Below are 22,142 nucleotides of genomic sequence, written 5' to 3' on the forward strand. Positions count from 1 at the left end.
CACTTCAAATATTATTTTAGATTCTTATTGCTTTTCTGTAATCGATACTTTCCTTATACTATAGCTTTACATTTCTTTTCCAAAGTGTTTTCTTCTCAGTTACTGAAAAACCTATAAAGAACAGTTTAGCCAATAGACAAGAACTTATCTTCCATAAATAGTTGATCTTAACTACTGATACATAGAATGCTTACTATGTGCCGAGCACTATATAGATTAAGTAATTTGACCTTCACAGCAAAGTTGTGAGGTATATGCTACGATTGCCCCATTGCATGGATGAGGCAACTGAGACAGAGTTATCACTATTAACTAACTTGTCCAAAGTCACATAGCCAGTAATCAGCAGAACCAGTTCTGAGCCTACACTCTTACCCACTATATTTTAGTACATAAAATGGTGTGCAATAAATAACACCTGCTTTTTCTGTAGTTTACCCTAATTTCAACTGCAAGCTCCCACCCCAACCGAGCTCATTTCTTGGGGCTTCCCCTGTGCACACTCTCTAACACTGTGCCTGTGCTAAATCTTGGAGTGTGCCCAACATTGATGGGGCCTCTTGTCATTGGCCATCCCTCCACAGGGGTCACTTCTAAGTTATCCTGCACCCACCTATGTGGTCTATCAGGTTCCCTGGTCTCTGCTTCTGAGCTGCTCAAGGACAGGGGAAGCTTGAACACAGCCTCCTGGGGAACTATGAGGCCATGTTCTCTGGTATTCTATGAGGCAGCCTCTCTGAGTCCTGCTGTATCTTGGGTATGATCAAAGTGCAGAGAATAAGCATACAATCTTCCTCTCTCTGGCAATCATATCCTGCTCAATAGTTTATGCTTTTGTAAAGCAGAATGGGAATCCTCTTTTTCTGAGGCAAAGAAAAACAAGGTGCACTAGCTTTTGAATTAGAAAAGGAAACAAAGAAATGTTTGGGACTGTTCTACAGCACACTTGAATCCGTTGTCACAGATAACAACAATTGAAGGCATCAAGAGGAAAGAAAGTTTGATTCCTTTAAAATGAAAAAGAACAGAGGGATCTGGGTGGTACAGTCTGTTAAATGTCTGGCTCTTGGTTTTGGCTCGGTGGTGATCTCAGGGTCATGGAACAGAACTCCTTGTCAGGCTCCACACTCAGCACAGAGTCTGCATGAGATTCTCTGACCTTCCCTACCACTTGTGCCCTCTCTCTCAAATAAATAAATAAATCTTTTTAAAAAAAATTGAACACCGGGTTACCTGGATTAACCCTGGGTACCAAGATACTAAGATAAGCATGGTTTTGGGGGGCCTGGTGTGGAATGGCAAAGGCTAAGCAAGAAGCAGAGGTCCTGAGTAGGGAGAGGGTGGTGGGGTTATGGACACAGGAAGGAACGTGCTATGGTGAGTGCTGTGAAGTGTGTAAATCTAGTGATTCACAGACCTGTACCCCTGGGGCCAATAATACATTATGTGTTAATAAAAAAATAAAAATAAATAATTAAAAAAAAGAAGCAGAGGTCCTCTTTTGTGGACTTCCTGCCCAAAGTCATTAAAAGCAGATTAGGACTTGAACCCAAAGGAGGGAAAATTATGTGGCCTGTGTGTCCTTGGTAAGTCACCTGGGAGTTGTGTCACCTTGGCTATAAACACATGATTTCTCCATCTCTATATCCCAGAGTGTCTGATCTACATTATGGCGAGGAGAGAGGAAGAAATGCCTGTCCAGATGAGACATGCGTTATCATTCTATGACCTACGACCCAAGCTTCCTCTCAAGCTATAATGACCAAATCTCTGACTGTAAAATATCTTGAGAGCCATTTTTCATTTGTCTTCACAAACATTAGAAGCTAAAGAAAAGGCCCATATTAACTATAAATCTCCCCCATAAAATATAGAATTCCCTCTAAAATCAAAAAGTTACTGAGGTTGAATTAGCAACTAAAAACATGACTGTCTCTCCTACAGAGAACAGGGAAATCCTCAAAAGTAAGAGAAATCTATTCAAATGGAGCTCAGTTCAGGTGTTTCACTTATTGATGTACCTGAGGAACCTAAAACAGTGCCTGCTCCATAGTATAAATGGACAAATCCTTGATTATGAATGAATGGCTCAATAAACCAGAGAATGTACTGGGAGACTGACGTGCACCTGGAAAAGCACAGAATGATCCTTTAGGCCTTTATAGAGCTGAAGCCTGAACACTACACTGTGCTCATGAGTCAGAGGTAAACAGATGTCAGAATCAGTACCTCACAAGACTTGGGAAGAAGACAAGAAGATGCTTGTTCCTTTCATGTCTTGTATAGTACAGACTTGTGTTGCAAAGATTTAGTTTAGGCCATGAATTAAACTTATGACAGTAGTTTGAACAAGACAGAAGTTTATTTCTCTCTGATGTCAAAGTTGAGAGGGAGGTAGTCCAGAGTTTTGTGGTGGCTGTGCTTCATGAAGCAAGTTTTTTACCTAAAAAGGCCTTGGAAATACAGACTCCAGCTTGCAGTTCTGTCTTGCATGGCCTCCATTCCCATGGTTACCTTGTAGTCCAAGATGGAATCTCCAAGTTCAGCTATCATCCCAGCATTCCTACCAAACTTTGGAAAGAAAGGGAAGATAATAAAAAAGACAGGGGCGTATGCCAACTGTCTCTTGGAAAACATTCCCACAACTGCCACGGGCATTATTCCATTGGCCAGAACTGAGTCTACAGAATGTAGACTTTCTTTTGGATAGTGTGCGTCCTTAAACATTCTGTTATTACAACGGGAGAGAATAAATACTGAGGGATAATAGCAGTCTCTTTCTCAATAGCTAATCCTCCTGAATGGAAGGGGAGCTCAAAACACTAAGAAAAATTACACTCTGGATTTCTGAAGCCCTTCTCCCCAAGGAACACATCATTTACATATAGCTCAGTGACAACAGGAAAGGCCAAGTACTATTACTTTATGGGTACAGACAGAGGCCATGTTAAGCAACAATGATTGTACTGTTATTATTTTAACTATCACTTACTGAGTGCTTACCAAAGACCAGTCACTATGCTAAGAGGTTTTTGTCATTGTTCCATTTAATCCTTACCACACCCCCTTGAAATTGGTGCCAAACCTGAGGACCCCAGAGAATGAATAATTTGCTAATAAAGGGAGGAGATGGAATTACTTCTTGGATATATTTAGTGTAAGAGCCTGTGCTCTCAAACATCATCAGTGTTATGTGGCCAACCCAAGTTTGGATTAGCAAGTGAAGGCCCATATTATAAGACCCAGTCTGTGCATTTGTTCAAACAAGGATTTATTCCAAAAATACCATTTTGAGCACTTATTATGCATAGTGTATGCTGGTCTCTGGGGCTACAAATGGTGAACCAAAAACTCACATAGCTTAAAGACTTGTGGGGGTTAAGTCAATTACTCTTAAGAATAACCATGATGGTCGCCACAAAAGAAATTTTGATGGTGCCATAAAAGCATAGAATTCAAGGATGTGGGTTCATCTGGTGACTAGGAAAAGGATTCCTTAAGGAAAGAACATTTGAACTGAGACATGAGGGGTGGCTGATGGGTAGTGGAGGCAAAAGTAGAACATATGCAAAGGCTGGGAAGTGGCAGGGCAGATGGCATATTTAGAAACAAGGCTGTATGGTTAGAGTGAAGTGAATGTTGACAAAAGTGAGGCTAGAAGAATAGGACCTAATTACAAACACCACTGGAAATATTTTGGTTTTTAATCTCAGAAAAATTATTACTCTATTGATGTGTTTTAACACAAAGTGTTGTGGAGTTGGGGATGGGGCCTTGGGAGCCTGACACAAACTGTTTTGCATTTTTGTGAGGAAAGAACTTTATCTACCTTATTTGACACTGCATCCCTCAAACATAGTAGGCACTAACAACATATTGATGAGATGAATTAATACATTAACAGATAACTTTTGAGAATATCATTCTGGTTATAGTGTGAATACTGATGGGGGTGGGGGACAAGAATGTGCAAGGGGGGCCATGTAAGGAGCTAATTCAGAATTAAATAGAAGGACCTCACGATGGATTGAATACAGTGTGGGGAGTCGAGGAGCTATCAGGATAGTTCCCAGGTTTCTGGCATGAGTCACTGGGTAGATGACAGCCCCATTCATTGAAACTGGGAAAAGGGCCAGGTTTAAAGAGGAAGGTCACATCATGTCACCAGAGAAGTTTCCATTTATATACCCACAAGCTGTGAATTCTGTCTACAAAGGTAGCAGGAAATAATGAAAATACATCCAAATGAGCCCAAACTGCAAATCTGGAACAAGGAGTAGCCCTGGGTCTCCTGACCCTGTCTAGTTCCTTCAACTTCAAGAATCAACACTATAAGTTAAAATAAAATCTCCCTATGGACACTGACCCTCAACATTTGTGATACAGGACTCAACTGAGAAAAGTCAGTCCAGGTTGACTGGATAGATATGGGCCATAAAGTTATTCAAAGTACATTGGCTTGGTAACAGTAGCAGTAGTGTGGGGATACTATGGGCAATAGTTTTATCTCTTTTGAAAAAATAAATCCCCAAGTAGTATACTTACCACCTCACTAAACTCGTCTGGTGGCCTTTCTGAGAAAATACTGAATTACCAGCAGGGTAATGGTTCATCATACCCCTTTTCACCAGGCCCCATTCTGTACCACAATCAAAACCAAAAATAGAGATCTCACAGAGTTGGTTTGAACAATTTATTATATCCCAGTGACACATCCGTTTCATTTGGTCCGAAAAACTTGACTGTCAGACTTGGTAATACAGTCTGTCCTAGGAAGGAAAACATATGACCTAGTGATCCAGTAGGCATAAAACGAACTGCTTTTACAGGCTGGGAGATTATTTGTGTAGTTTAAAATCCTAAGAATACAATCTATATATCTAGGACTCTATCTAAAGTGAGACACGTTGTTAAAGTATCTTTACCACTGGCATCCTGCTTTATCCTTCCACAGGACAGTAATTTTCCAAAACTGAAATCTCATGGTTTCCCTGAGGTAAGAATGATTGACAACTTTTTACACTACAGATGGCTGAGCAGATGTGCACATAGGTATGATACCTCACTGCAAACAAGCCAGCCAATCAGAGAGGAACTGAGAATTGCACTCTGAAGCAATTACAAATTCTATCCAGGGAGACCAGAGATCCGACTTGTACAAGATGGTCCCATTTTCAACCATGTTGGAATGCAGAATTAGCCTATCCTTGAGTCTAATCAAGGATTGCCTGCATCTACAACTAATATTCCCACCCTGATGAATTATACAGCAAATTTCAGTTCAAGAAAACCATTGCTTATACAATATTAGGGGTTAAAAGAACAGTCCTTGGAAGCAGACAGACCTGATGTTGAATCCCTGCTCTACCTGTGAAAATGAGGCAAATTATATAGCTTCTCTGAGACTCAGATGCTTCAAGTAGAATATCACAATAATATTGCCTACTTTGTAGGAATGTGGTAAATATGAGAAAAAGTGATAAGCACACAGTTTGGCATATACCAGGATACTAATAATAAAAGGGTACTAGTAATTCTTAGCATTGCATAATCAGTGCCCTGCAAATCATGGCACAAAACCACTTCATTGTTTCCTTGTATCAGAAATAACAAAGCACAGAATAGTGAATCTTGAAAATTCTTACAAAATAGAAGATGTAACTTGATGATTTTGGAGTTATAGTCCAAACCAAATATCTGCAAGATATTTGAATTTTCCTGCTTTATCTTTTTCAATAATGGCAAATTATTTGTTCCATAATATGTAGTGCATATTTTGATATTTAAATTAATTACATTTGAATAAAATATCCTCTGAGAAAATACAACGTTTTAATCATGTACTCTTTGTTGAGGTGTTCTGCCTGGTTTTAAGAATCATAGTGAAGAAGGATATTGGAACCAAATACTGCTGGTGTCCTCAATTCTGGCTCTACCTCTTACACAGGGAAGTAATTTGCCTCTCTAGGTATTAGTTTTCCCATATGCAAAATTGTAATGAAAATATTTCCTTCTACCCATTTCCATCCTCATCTGGACAGTTCCAGTCTTATCAAGTCCTTAGAGGTATAGCAAGATACTACTTTATTTAAGAATTATTTTAGGGTGCCTGGGTGGCTCAGTGGGTTAAGCCGCTGCCTTCAGCTCAGGTCATGATCCCAGGGTCCTGGGATCGAGTCCCGCATCGGGCTCTCTGCTCAGCAGGGAGCCTGCTTCCCTTCCTCTCTCTCTGCCTGCCTCTCTGCCTACTTGTGATCTCTGCCTGTCAAATAAATAAATAAAATCTTTAAAAAAAAAAAAAAGAAGAATTATTTTAGGGACACCTGGGTGGCTCAGTTGTTTAAGCAGCTGCCTTCGGCTCAGGTCATGATCCCAGCGTCCTGGGATCGAGTCTCACATCGGGCTCCTTGTTCTGTGGGGAGCCTGCTTCTCCCTCTGCCTGCCACTCTGTCTGCCTGTGCTCTCTCTCTCTCTCTCTCTTTAAAAGAAAAAAAAAAGAATTATTTTAAACATATTTATAGAGTCTAGTGCTAGGCATCAGGGTAAAGGTTGAATCACTGAAAGATAATTTAATGTCAAAACTTTAAAACAGAATGTGCATGATGAGAGCTGGCGTTTTCTGACCTAGCATTCAAAATCACATAGCATCACTTCTGCCATGTTCTATTGGTTACAACCAAGTCACTAAGGCCAGCCCAGATTTAAGGGAGAAGATATATACCTCACTGTTTGACAGAAGGAGAACAAAAATATGTGGACATGTTTTAAAACATGTATGTAGGCAAACTACTTTTAAAAGATTTGAAAGAAAGAAAGATAGGGAGAGAAAGAGAGAAAGTGAGAGAGGAGGGAAGGAAGAGAAAAGGATGTACAAGACATCTACACAGAAAACTTCAAAATGTTACCAAGTTTCATAAATTGGAGAACTGGTTATTGTAAAGATATTAATCCTCCTTATCATTTTTAAGATTTAGTAAAATCCTGATCAAAATCTCAGCAGGCAAAAATAAATCAATGTAATTGACCCTATTAACAGACAAAAAATGAAAGACCACATGATTATCTCATTAATAAAATCCAACATCTATTCCTGATTTAAAAATTTTAAAAAAACAACTCAGATAATTAGGAATAGAAGAGGATCTTACAATCTGATAAAAGGCATCTACAAAATACTTAAAGCTCACATCTTACTTAATGATGATAAGACTAAATGCTTTTTTCCTAATATCAAGAACAAAGAAAAGATGTCCATCCTCACTCCTTCTGTTCAAAACTGGAGTGCAGAATCTAGCCAGTGCAGTGAGGCAAGAAAAAGAAATATAAGACATCTAGATTGCAAAGGAAGAAGTAAAATTCTTTGTATTGAGACTACATACTTATCTATGTAGAAAATCCCAAAAAATCTACAGAAAAGCTATCAGAACTAGTAAGTGTTTAGCAATATTACAAGGAAAAAAGAGCAATATATAAAATGAATTATATTTCTAATATACTAGCAATGAACAAGTGGAAATTGTAATTAACAAAAAATATCATTTATAGTAACATCAAAAATATAAAATAATTAAGGGTAAGCCTGTGATAAAATGTGCAAGACTCGTATATGGAAAATGATAAAGTATTGCTAAAATACACTCAAGGATACCTAAATAAATGGATATATATACCATATTTATGGATTAGAAAACTCATTTTGTTCAGATGTTAATTCTCCCTAAATTGATCTATATTTGCGTTATGATTCTAGAAAGTGTTTTTTTTTTTTTCTGGAAATTAACAAACTTACTCAAAAATCCATGTGGAAAAGGACCTAGAATAGCAAAAAAAAAAAAAATCAAAAACAAAACCCTGAAAAAAGAAAAAACAAAGTAGACTCAGGACTTACTAAAATGCTACTGGGCAGGGGCACCTGGGTGCCTCAGTTGCTAGGTGGCTGCCTTTGGCTCAGGTTGTGACCCCAGTGTCCCAGGATCGAGCCCTGTATAGGGCTCCCTGCTTGGCAGGAAGCCTGCTTCTCCTTCTCCCACTCCCCCTGCTCGTGTTCCCTCTCTCACTGTCTTTCTCTGTCAAATAAATAAAATCTTAAAAAAAAAAATCTACTGGAGAGGGAGACAAACCATAAGAGACTCTTAATCTCAGGAAACAGACCGAGTGTTGCTGGAGGGTGTGCGGGTTGGGATAGGGTGGCTGGGTTATGGACATTGGGGAGGGTATGTGCTATGGTGAGTGCTGTGAATTATTTAACACTGATGATCCACAGACCTGTACCCCTGGGGCAAATAATACAATATATGTTATCAAATAAAATAATAAAATAAAATAAGATACAATAATCAAGAGAGTCTGATATTGGTGTCAAGATAGACAAACTGAGTAATCACTGGTACAAAAAAATCAACTTTGACCCATATCCCATACCATATACAAATATTACCTCAAATGAATAGTAGACCTAAATGTTAAACGGAAACTATAAAAGTTACAGAAGAATATGCAGAAGAAAATCTTTGTAACTTTGCATCAGAGAAATACTTTTTAGATACAACACTGAAAGTATGATTGATAATAGAAAAAAAATCTATAAATTGGACTTCACAAAAATTAAGAAGTTTTATTCTTGAAAGACATTCTTAAGAGAATAATAGGCCACAAACAAGAAAAAATAATTGTAAAGCATATATCTGATAAGGCCTTGAATCACAATATATAAAGGACTCTCAAAACTAAAAAATAAACCAATGAAAGCTAGACAAAATATTTGAATATTTGAAAAGACACTTTACCAAATAAGGTATATAGATGGCAGATAAGCCCATGAAAAGATACTTAATATCATTAATCATTTGGAAAATGAAAATTAAAATTACTTCACATTGGAGCGCCTGGGTAGCTCAGTGGGTTAAAGCCTCTGCCTTCAGCTCAGGTCATGATCCCAGGGTCCTGGGATCGAGCCCCACAGTGGGCTCTCTGCTCAGTGGGGAGCCTGCTTCCTCCTCTCTCTCTCTCTCTCTCTCTGCCTGTCTCTCTGCCTACTTGTGATCTCTGTCTGTTAAATAAATAAATAAAACCTTTAAAAAAATAAAAAATAAAAATAAATAAAATAAAATTACTTCACATTATTAGAATGCTTAAAATTAAAAATACTGACCATGCCAAGTTCTGGTGAGGATGTCAAGCAGTTGAAATTCTCCTACATTGTTGGTAGAGATTTCTCAAAAAGTTCAACATACCCTTACTAATCACCTAACCATTCTACTACCAGGCATTTACTCAAGAAAAACAAAAGCATTTGTCCATGCAAAGACTTGCCAAGGAACATTCTTAGTAACTTTATTTACAATAGCCCAAAATTGGAAACAGCACAAATGTCCACCAACAGGTGAATAAACAAATCCATATAATGGAATTCTATTCATCAATAAAAAGGGATGCACTATTGATAGACAACAACCGAATGGATGAATCTTAAAATAAATATGCTGAGTGAAAGAAGTTAGACCAAGAAAAAGTATATACTGTGTGATTCCATCCTTTTATATAAAATTCTAGAAAATACAAACAAATCTATATGATCTATAATATCAGTGGTTGTCTGTAGATGGAGGTTCTGGGGGGATAGGATGGAGGCACTCTAAAGGGATACAAGGAAAGTTTCCGTATAATGAATATGTTCATTATCTTGATTGTGGTAATGATTTCACAAGTGTTTTCATATGTCAGAACTTACAAATTACACTTTAAATAGTACAGTTTATTATATGTTAATTATACCTCAATAAAGCTGTTACAAAATTCCAATAGGTTTTTTTTTTTGTAGAAAATCAGTTATTTGCAAAACTTCTATAAAAAATGCAAAGTGTCAAGTATAGATCAGATAATTTTGAAGAATAAAATTGGAGAACATATACTACCAGATATCAAGACTCATTATATAGCTCATTAATTAAGAAAGTATGATCATGTCACAGGAATAGAGATATGAACTAATGGAATAGATTAGGGAGTTGACCTACATAGTCATTTGATTTATGAAAAAAGTAACACTATATGCCAGGCGGTGAAAATGGTCTTTTTAATAAATGGTGCTGCACCAGTTGGATATTCAGAGAGAATAAAATAAATCTTGACTCCTAGCTTATACCACACACTAAAAACAACTCAAGTTAGATCTCAATATGAAAGACGAAACATCTAGAAGATATCCTCATCATCTTGAGTGCCGGCAAAGATTTCTTAAATGAGGCACAAAAAGCACTAACCACAAAGGAAGAGACAGATGAATTGGACTATGTTAAAATTAAAACTTCTGTTCATCAACATATCCTGTTAAGATAATGAAAAGGCAACCAAAAGAGTATACTATATATATATAAAACCCTAAAATCACTTATATCCTACATATCAATAAGAATAAGACAGTTAATTTGTTTTTTGAATGGGCAAAAGACAAATTCTACAAAGAAGTATATCCCAATGACCAATGGACATCTGCAAAGGTAGTTAACTGCTTTAGTCAACAGGAAAATGTTGATTAAAATAAAAATGAGATACCATAACACACTTACCATAGTGACAAAAATTTTAGTAAGTGACAATACCAAATGCTGGCAAAGTTGTAGAACTAGAACTCTCACATATTGCTGATGGGAATGTAAATGGGTACAAACATTTTGGAATACTCTTTTGGAAATATCTAAATTCAAACATATAAATGCATTACGTAAGAACCCACAATTCCACTTCTGGTGATAAATTCAATAGAAATACCTTATTAAGGGCGCCTGGGTGGCTCAGTGGGTTAAAGCCTCTGCCTTCGGCTCAGGTCATGATCTCGGGGTCCTGGGATGGAGCCCCGCATCTGGCTGTCTGCTCAGCGGAGAGCCTGCTTCCTCCTCTCTCTCTGCCGGCCTCTCTGCCTACTTGTGATCTCTGTCTGTCAAATAAAAAAATAAAATATTAAAAAAAAAAGAAATACCTTATTAATGAGAATACAACTGGTACAGGCCTAAAGAGAACAACTTGGCAGTATCAAGTGAAATCCAACAAATCTACCCCACAGAAATTTTTATACAACTATCAAAGCCAATCCATCTATATAGAGTTTGATACAGTAATATTTGTAATGGTAAAAATGAGAAATAACCTGAATATTATCTGTTGGTGGATGGTTAATTAGAAGATCCATGAAAACTACTTAAGAGTTAAAAAGAATGATGTAAACCTATATGTACTGATTGGAAAGATATCCTAGAAATATTGTCAAATAAAAGATTTTTGCAGAGCAATATATATGATATGATTGTTTATTAACAGAATATATCATTTTAAGTTAAAATGTTCTAAGCGTACATCTATGCAAATGCAGGGAAAGAGGTCTGGAAAGATGGACATAAATGGTTAACAGTGGTTCTCTTTAAAAACTAGAATTGGATGCAGGGAAGGCTGAAAAGAGATACAGACACAATTTAAACAACAAAAATATTTTCAAGAATTTTTTGCATATTTTTTTAAAAGGCTAATTTTTCTCAACACCAGGAAATCCCAGAGGAAGAAGTAGTGAAATCTGAGCATCATTAAAGGCAAAATGAAGGCTGCCTGCTGCATAAGGAGGAAGGGGATAAGATTGTGATGTGAGCCACTGGTTTGCCTTAGAGAAAATGTAGTAAAAACAATGACTCCACCTACCACCGAAGTGAAAAAAAAGCTCTTTGTGGGGAACCAGGAACTGTTCCAGCTTTTCCTAAGTCTAATCTTAATTCTTTTTTTAAAGAAAAATAATACCAAATTACAGTAATGAAATTAGGAATGGGATCTTAGAAAGGCCAGTGCAAGAAGGGGTCCGAGAGCTTACATTTTATTAGCTTTATGGCAAACTTGCATGTGGAACATAATTGAACACCACCTAAATTTTGGAAGCAATAATGCAAGTATTTCCAGATGGAGAAGACAGAAAGTAACATAGCTAATGAATAATCATGTGCTATCTGTGAGAGGACTGTTTGTTGCCAGTGATTTTAACTTATAGCCTAAAAAAATTTACACATATTCAAACTATAAACTATTTAAAGTTCACATCCATGTCTTATGGTAAACTCCAAGACCAACAGAAAGAACACAGCTAATATTTTTTTCAACTAATATTTTTTCAATTGAAATTTCTTCCTGCTTTAATAAAATTTCTTGTGGTAGATTCATCTTTATTTAAGCCTTTACAAATCATTTACCATTCTTTGGATACTTTATTATAAGAGCACAAGAATATACTCATCCGGAAATGTATTATAGCCTGGCCAGGAGGCTTATCAGATCAGGGAGTCTGAGTCAAGGTAGAAGCAAAAGGGGTGAACATTTCATGAGATCAGGAATCTGGGCTTGTTTACCATTCAGTCCCAATGTCTATTGCATGCCAGAGAGCACAACGAACCATGATGATGAACAGCATGTATTGTATTGACTACCATGTAATCAGTCAGATTCTGTGATAGGTGCTTCACAGGCAATATCCCTCTCTGGTGTCTTCTTAGGAAGGACTATTATCATTCCCTTTATTAATGAACAACATGAGGCTTGATTAGATTGCTTAACCCAAAGTCACAGAATTTTTAAGTGGCACAACCTGATAATTCTGTTTCCTAGGAAGACCTCCATAAATATTGGTTATGGACATACTTGTTTCAATCGAAGGAAGGAAGAAAGGAGTAAAAGAAAGGAGGAAGGGAGGACACAAGTAGATGACAAGACCCCCATGGCATTCACTTTCAGGAAGAAAACCATTTCCCTGAGGGGAATAATAGATGAAACCAACCTAGCATTCTTGTTTCAAAAAGCCTGTATGCTGAGCAGGTTACTGGGACAGGCCCACATAGCAAGGATGTTTCCCTCTCAGCTTATTTTGCACCACGCTCCACCTTGCTCTCTCCTTTCCAGTCACACTGGTTCTTCTCTAAGATTGTGTCAGGCAGTCCTCCTCCTGGTTCAGTGGTTGTCTGTCCACGCTGGTTAACATCGAGCTATCCATTGTTCTGGTCCTCTTCATCCCTTTGGGCTCTTATAGAATTACTACCTTCAGGTCACGGGAACTTTGATGAGGCTATGAGGGACATACAGTCATTCTCCCAAGGGCTAGCCACCTCCTAGGGACACAGCCATGGAAGCACCACAGATGTCCCCTGCAGAGATCCTCAGAGAATTTTATCCTCCCTTCCTAGATGGGATACTTTCCTTCTTCTCTCCTGATCCTCAAGAAAATTCCCCTTCTCAACTCCTCTCTCTGCAACTGGCTTAAGCCATTTCCAAAAACCATCCTTAGACTCCAGGCCACTCTATTTGAGGCCCACCCAAGATCCCTAATGCTTCAGGTTAATTTAGGGAGTCTCACTGCATGTGAGAGTGTCACACAATTTTTAAATGAATGGGAAAAGATAACATGAGGGAAAAAAGCACAATTCAACATTTTAATACATTATTCTGCCACATTTTCCCTGTATCATTCACTGAGGAACGAACATAGGAAAATGATAAGGTTTGAGGCAGGAGACCACAAGTCTGGCTTCTGGTATAATGAGTATGGTACCTTTGAGATACCCAACAGAGATGTGAAGAAAACTACTGGATATACAAACCTGGAGCTTTCTGGCTAACTCTCTTGTAGAGTCCAGCTGGAAAAACCCCATCATTTTCCTACTTAGCCATTTCCAATGTAGACAAATAATGTTTTCTTACCACTCAATAACTTATAAGGCCAAGTGTATTTTTATCTAGCACCTATTTAGTTCTCTAGTTTTACCAGTATTCTGAAAACCATTTATGGTTTCATTTTAGAAAAATGACAAAAACAGAAATTCAACAAAATATTTTTTCTGTAGGAGTAGTTAAGGCCTATGAACTTATATAAAAGTTCTTTGAGTTTCAAACAAATTATTGCAGGTGAAGAAAATTATGTCCTTGTTGATCAATGTCTCGTTTTCTACTGACCACAATCTCCTTTCTATTTCACCTGCTTCCTACAATGCATTTTTGGGCAAGGAAAAAAAAAAAAAGGAGCTTATAAAATATTTAAGAAATTCTAAGCTTTCACTCAAAAAAACTGCTGAGTTAATCCCTAGGTATTACCGGTTGGTTAACCTATCCTCAACTTCTGTGATATTACCTACTGCTGAAAAGACAAGCTCCCAAAAGGGAGGAAACTCAAAATATGGCTTATTGTATAAAAAGTTTAAGTTCTAAACATTTGAGGTGTTACAAAACCAAGTCATGGATACTCTGTGCTTGCAGGTTTCTGTTACGTTAATGGATTTTTATTCATGTCATTTGATGGGGAAAATTGTAAAACCAGGACACAGCTCCAGCAAAAGGAAATATAAAAGGAAATAACATAGGGTTTATTGAATTTGAAAGAGGTATACACCAAGAGCAGAGTCACCTGGAAATGCCACGATGATACTACCACCAGCAGCTATAGAGCTGAATACAGAACTTGCAGCTCTAATCAAAGATTCTTCTCACTTTATCAGGGTACAGCCAACCCACCCTGGTGAGCCCAATCTGTTCTCCTCATTGCTGAACATGGAATAGAGATGCCATCATGAGAAGTTCATGTCATTTGGATCTCCTTTTACTGTACAAATCTCAAAATCTAGCCCAAACCTGCCATGTCTGGAGCCAGCAAACAATTTCTACCATCATAAAATGGGGTAATTTTTCATGATCTTCTAAAATCCAATTTCCCATTATAGTTTTCTTCTGTGACATTGAAGTTAGAGGTGAGTTGTTGACAAAATTCTGATGACTTTATGGGCAGGGACCTAGAAATTACCAGATTCTACCTTGTTCATTCACCTTCCCTGAGAAAAACTGGACTCAGGGGATTATGTGTAAAATATACAGAAAACTGAGAGTCAAAGTAAAACTTAAATGATAGCTGGGAATTCAATACCCCCAGTACAATGAGTCTTTGGTAAAAGCTACATTGGAAAAGAGTTTAGGCTCCTGTTTTCTCCACCTACCCTTCATGTGTTCCCACCACAATCAAGAAAGTAGTCCCCAGAGTAGGGATGAATTACAGCCCTACCTATAGGCAGGGGGAAAATGCCTTCCTTCCTAACATGGCCCAACAAGTGACCTAACCATGATTAACAAAAAACTATTTCTTGGTTGTATATAGCCAGGAAGCCTGGACTGAGGTCAGTCTGCCAGAATAGCTCTAATTATAGTGAACAATGGCTTTTTTCAAGACATATTAATATTAATTCAATCAGAATGTTATTGATCATCAAAATGTCGCCATAAGTGTTTTTTTCTTAAATGCTTACCATGTGACATATGAAAAATTAGTTCATTAAAATACAACAAAATAAGATATTGTGTGCATTAGGCTAAATCCTAGGGAGAATACGGGAATAAGTAAACACATAAGCACTCTCTTCAAAGGAGATACAATGTGAAAAAACCCACCAGATAAGCAATTTATTCAATAAGTATGTCCACACTATTGCCACACAGTGTGATGAGCAGAGAGAAGTCAATGAGATTTCAGAATGGGAATCCCTTTGGGACTGAAAATATCAGGGAAGGCTTCAAGAAGGTAGTTGGATTTGAATGGGGCCTGAAAAGATTGGTAAATGTTTTAAAATAAATATTACATATTTTTCCCATCATAAGATGAGTACATACTTGTAACAGAAATGGTAACTTTGCTAGAGAAAAAAATATTTAATGAGGGAAAAGAAATAAATCCCACCAGATCCCAACTCTCTTGACAGAGCAGGATGGAAAGGGGGACATGTCAGGAGAAAGGACAGCACACAGCAAGGTACAGAGGTAGGAAGGAAGGAGGAGGCATGAGAAAACATCAGTAGATACAGTTTTGCTGGGATATAGGGGTTATGTAAGGTCTCTGGCTACCCTACAGCCTGAAGAGAAGCATCAAGAGGCCTTAAAATCCTTATAAGGGACCTAGCTGGGTTAAGATACTGCTAGAGAGAAAAGAGGATGACAAGCCTCCTCCCCACTGTTCCAGGCCCCATTTGTCCTTAGGTTTGGAGTCTTTGCATCACTGTAGCCAAGCAGCAGTCCCTCCCTATGTATCCATTCATATCCTCTAGCTTCCTAAGTGGCTATAAATTCTACTTGAATCAGGGAGCCAGAAACTGATTCCCTTCAAAGGCCATAGCTATTACAGCATTTTAAATGGACTGCAGTGAACTTGACCAAGAGCAAAGTACAAAAAGGACTATGGGAACTCTGCACAGAGCTCACATAGTAACCAGAGATCCATGAACTCCAAATCCAAGGAGTCCATGAACATGGATAGGAAAAAAAAAAAAAGCATCCTTATTTTTGCTGATTTTTAACTGCAACATAGCATTTCCTTCTATTACAAACTGAAGTAGTGTTAACAGTATCTTTGACTTTGTCACTACTAGAAAACACGATATTTTCATATCATATCATAGCTGTTGCTATTAATTCAAAATGTCATTTTAGCACCTTTCCAAAATTGGTTATTAGAGCCACCACTGGATCTTGTTATTAAATGTGTACAGATGCACAATTTTTTTTAAAGATTTTACTTATTTATTTGACACACAGAGAGAGAGAGAACACAAGTAGGCAGAGAGGCAGGTGGGGAGAGAGAGAGGGAAGCAGGCGCCCCTCCGAGCAGAGAGCCCGATGTGGGGCTCGATCCCAGGACCCTGAGATCATGACCTGAGCTGAAGGCAGAGGCTTAACCCACTGAGCCACCCAGGTGCCCCACAGATGCACAATTTAAAAAATATTTGTTTAAATGTATTTCATTACAATTAGCCTTCTTTATAATCCTTTATATTTTATATTATACACTTAAATATATTATCCTGGAAAAGGTCCACAGGATTCAGACTGCTAAAGAAGTCCACAGTAGTCAAAAATCAAAAATTTGGGGTCATATATGTTTAAGGAGTTTGGCCTAAAAGTCAAAATTTTAGCACCAGATTTGATAAACACATAGGACTCTTTTCTGCATATGGCAGAGTAGTCCAGAAGGTAACTGGGGTGGGGAATGAGAAAGGGCCACAGTTACCCTCTAAGTACATTCTCCAAAAATGACACCTTTTTTAAGGTAACATAGTGGAGCAGTCCTTCTTTAAGATTGTGATGAAAAAGTATGAAAAGAATCCATAGGAATACAGAATTTTGAGACACAGAGAGAAAAGTTAATCAAAGGTGGCCCCTTTTTAAGCACTTGCTTCCAAGTCAAGGGTCCTAACCCTGCCTTTTCCCCAGTCATCCCCAAGCTTCTCTTAGATGCCTCTTAATTAACAAATACTTGTTAATTAACTTGTCTCCATCCAGCTGCTCTATATACATGTGAAATTCCTGGATGGGGGAGGGGCAATGGGAATGGTGGGGTGGGAGAATGGCAACTTATGAATTGAAAGAGTACTTTGACACTACAGGATCTTACTAGATATCACTCAGATAGAAGGAATGCTCCCTCAACTCATAATGTCATGATCACATGGACACATTGGCTGAAATCCTCCATGAAGTTAGCAAGATGTTAAGTAGAGCTGCTTACCCAAATGCTAATTACCAGATCAAGACAAGTGGGACAAGTGTCATATGGGGGTAGAGATTACAACTGGCGTAGGTGTACAGCATAAAAGGAAACTCATCTTTTTCTATTTGCATACGTCCATTTACAGATCTTTGGTTCTCCAGTTGAGTGGCAAAGTGGACCTGGGCTCTTGGATGCCTGGCTTCAGCAGTGATTGAGGCATCAGCTAAACCATTGCTGAGAGAAGAAAACTGAATGAGGCAGGCCTGCAGGGCTAAAGATAGCTTTAAGTGGGGCACCTGGGTGGCTCAGTGGGTTAAGCCTCTGCCTTCGGCTCAGGTCGTGGTTCCAGGGTCCTGGGATCGAGCCCCGAATCGGGCTCTCTGCTCAGCAGGGAGCCTGCTTCCTCCTCCCTCTCTCTCTCTGCCTGCCCCTCCGCCTACTTGTGATCTCTGCCTGTCAAATAAATAAATAAAATTTAAAAAAAAAAGATAGCTTTAAGTTCTGCAGAGGAGATAATGGGACATCCCATCTCTGCCAACAGCAGCTATGGGCAATGACCAGAACTAAGAGTTGTAGAGTTATATAAGGCATTGGGGATTCTCAAAAATCAACAAGAGGGAACTATAGGGAGAAAAAAAACAACTAAATTGTCTTCAGTCAAGGAGTCGTAACCTTAAATGACTGAAATTTGGATACTACTATAACTGTGGCCTCATCTTAGTAGTAAGTGGGCAAAACCTGTGACATTCCCATTCTACAGTCAATAGGGAATCAAATATACAGATTGAGGCTCTGGAAGACCCATGTGAAACAGAGGGGAAAGGACACTAGATTTTGTGTTCAACTCCATAGTACCTATTCTCCCCTCTCTTTTCGAGGCAAATCAAAAATCCTGGTTTTTGGAACCATGACATAATGAAAAGTCTTAGGTAATGCAGAACTGCTAGTTCCTCAGTTTAAGAAATAACACAGCAAACCCCCCCAGACTGTCTCTTCTCACTTCTTCCTTAAGCGATGTAACTGAACAAAATAGTTCAGAGGATGAGCAGAACACATTATGGGGGGTCTGTGAAACCACACAGGTAGCCCCACTTCATCTACCTTCATATCACTAAGACATCTCCTCCTGGTTTGTCTAGGGGAAAAGATAGACCAGTGTTAAAAGAAAATACTCATAGAGAGAAGAAAAACAACTATTCCCTTAATTCTGTAAATATTTAAAAATAAATCCAATGTGTGTGTGCGTTTTTTTTTTTTTAATTTTCCTGCTTTACTAAGATATCAAAGCAGGAAGAATTTGAAAACAAGAGAATTATCTAGGGTGTCTGGGTGGCTCAGTTTGTTAGGCATCTGACTTTGGCTCATGTCATGATCCCAAGTGTCCAGGGATGGAGCCCCAAATGGGATTACCTGCTCGGCGGGAGCCTGATTCTCCCTCTCCTCCCCACTCATGCTCTCTCTTGCTATGTCTGTCTCTCTCTTTCAAACAAATAAATAAAATCTTTAAAAAGAGAGAGAGAGAATTATCCTACAGAGCAGTAAAAGAATGACAGGTTTAGGTTAATAAAAACCAAATTAATTTCTTTGTCACTCTTACTAAAAAATCCTCAATTATGAGAATATCTAAGTAAATACTCCTTTATGATAATTAGTACCTAATATCCCAAAACAATGCAGTGGTAAACAACAAGAGGATAAGGAGAAAATTGAAGCCTGGACTCAGTCTTTCCATCTGAAGACTCCTCTGTTTTATTAGAAACAGAATGTGGGAGAGTAAGGAGTGTGAGAAACAAAAAATGTAAAATAATTTAACATGTTCTTTAACAATTGCTTATGCCTTTTCAAAGAGAAGAAAGCTGAGGCCTCAGTATTGAAAAAAGTAAATTTGAGGTCATTCTGTTTTCAATAGAAATTTCTCTCTGTATCCATCAACAAACAGCATGGCTTGAAAATTTAATTGAATGTTTTCTATGCCTAGGGAGCTGTGAATAATGGCAACAAGGACAGTAAATAATAATTCAAGGTCCTTTGGAAATCTTAACTTTCAAGTAAACAATAACACTCACAATACTTCCAAGTTGAAAATAACAAATTTAAATTGTCTAGTACTTTCAGTAAACATAATCTAACATTATCCTGGTACTGCATGTGGGGGAGAAGGTTGTGAACAAGGAGAGATGGGCCTAATTCTTTATGTATTTTTCCTCCCTTTATTGCTCAAAGAAAAAAGAAAGCTATTATCATCAGAGTCTTATTCACAAAAGAGGGAAAGGCTCTGTCAGTCAGAAGGGTTATCCTACCAAGTCTATGGTGGCCTTCCATCTGACCAGCCTAGCCCTAGCCATCTGCATTTTGGGACCTTCATTCTGTCCAGGATAAGCACCAACTACGACACAGACTTTTGTGTGGATCAGATGAGGTTTTTAATTACATAGTGCCGTGAAAAAAACACTAGTCTAAGAGTCTGGAGGTCTGTGACCTAATCCACACTCTGCCACTAACAGCTGTGTGGCCCTGGATGACCATGTAGGGATCAATTTCCCTGTCAAATGAAGAGGATGGACTAGACCAGGAGCAGGAAACTTACTCTGTAAAGAGTGCAATAATAAATAAGTAGGGCTTTGAGGGCCGCACAGTCTTTGTCCAACTACTCAACCGTGCCAATGCAGCATAAAAGCAGGCACAGATATTACATAATTAAAGAAATGTGGCTATGTTCCAATAAAAGTTTATTTATAATTGGGGCGCCTAGGTGGCTCAGTGGGTTAAACCTCTGCCTTCTGCTCAGGTCATGATCCTAGGGTCCTGGATAGAGCTCCACATTGGGCTCTCTGCTTGGCAGGGAGCCTACTTCCCTTCCTCTCTCTCTGCCTGCCTTTCTGCCTACTTATGATCTCTGTCTGTCAAATAAATAAATAAAATCTTAAAAAAACAAACAAACAAAAAAACAAGTAGCAGGCAGGATTTGGCCCAAGGGCTGTAGTTTGCCAACTCCTGAACTAGATGGCCTCTTTATCCCTTTGAGCTCTGAAATTCTATGGGTCTATAATTCTAAAAATGAGATGGACAGAATGAGACTCGTCAGATAGGCTTGAGCTGTCCGAAAGCCTGCCCATAGACATGGGAATACTACAGGGTAACTCAGAATGCTTTGTTGCTGTGTGGAGCCTACGATCCACCTACATCTAGCAGTACAACAAGGCAAGAAAATAAGTAAAAGTTATAAGGACTGAAAAGGAAGTAACAGAAATGTCATTATTTGTTAAAGACAGGATTGTATACATTCAAATAGAGAGAGAGAAATTATCAGTAACCCACAAGCTGGTCAGCTTCCTATTCATCTTAGATGGGTCCCATTTCTCCCATCCTATACTGTAGAGAAGGAAACAAAGTTTTGCAATCTCTCTTGCCCTCTGGCTTCTACATACATTCAGCCAATGGAAGGCACTGGCTAAATATTAGTAGGCTAAGGGGCAGGAAAATCAGGGGTATTTCTCTTTATCTCTCTCTCTCTCTCTCTCTGTCTCCTTTCTGTGGCATTTCCAGCAACTAGTCTTTCTAGCTCCTGTTCCATAAGCTTTCTGTCGTTCCACTTCAGATAAATGATGCTGCTCTCTGGGTTTCAGTAAAACTATCTCCTTTCTTTTTCAGCCAGTCCAGAAGTGGGAGCATCTTACTATTCTTTTATCATTTGGGTTGCCCCATTACCTCTCCCCTTTTACTTCTCAATTACTCTATCATCCATGTTATAAGTCCTTACATTAAGTTCCATCTATATAAATACTTGGAATAGTTTCTCTTTTCCTGATTGGAAAACAAGTTGCTATACACAAAGTCAACACACAGAAATTAATTTTGCTTCTTTATAAAACAACAATTAGAAAATGAAGTTTAAAAATACTATTTGCAATTGTCTCAAAAATATAAAATACCTAGGAATAAAACTAATGAAAGAAAGGTGAGTCTTCTACACAGAAAACTATAAAACATTATTAAGAGAAATTGGGAAAAAAATAAAAAATATTTAAAGGAATTATTTTTTATATAGAACATACAAGCACTAACTATAAAAGACAAGGTTGATAAATTAAGGCAATAATAAATTTAAAAGCTTCTGGCCATAAAAAAATGCATTATTAAGACAAGGGGGAAATAAACCATAATACAAATAAACCTATAAAACAAATGTGTGTATATCTATATGTATATATGTACATTGAAGATTTCTTAAATCTTCCTACATATAAATGAGGAAAAGACAGACAATCCAATAGAAAAATGCACAACTTCAAAAGTAAAAGCAAAAAGGGGCACCTAGGTGGCTCAGTCAGTTAAATGTCCAACTCTTGCTCTACCTTAGGTCTTGATCTCAGGGTTGTAAGGTTGAGCCCTGCATTGGGCTCCACGCTGGGTGTGAAAACTACTTAAAAAAAAAAAAGTAAAAGCAAAAACTCATAAAGTATCCTAAAAGCAAATAGTAGACTGCTAAAATTTGAAAGAAACTTGCTACAATATTTCTAAGAGGAAAATGAATCTCTGAACAAATTTTTTGAAATATATATCATATAAATATAAATGTATATATAAAAGTGATGCT

Source organism: Enhydra lutris, unplaced genomic scaffold (assembly GCF_002288905.1).
Source record: "Enhydra lutris kenyoni isolate GAN:26980312 unplaced genomic scaffold, ASM228890v2 scaffoldscaffold28, whole genome shotgun sequence".
Lineage (NCBI taxonomy): Eukaryota > Metazoa > Chordata > Mammalia > Carnivora > Mustelidae > Enhydra > Enhydra lutris.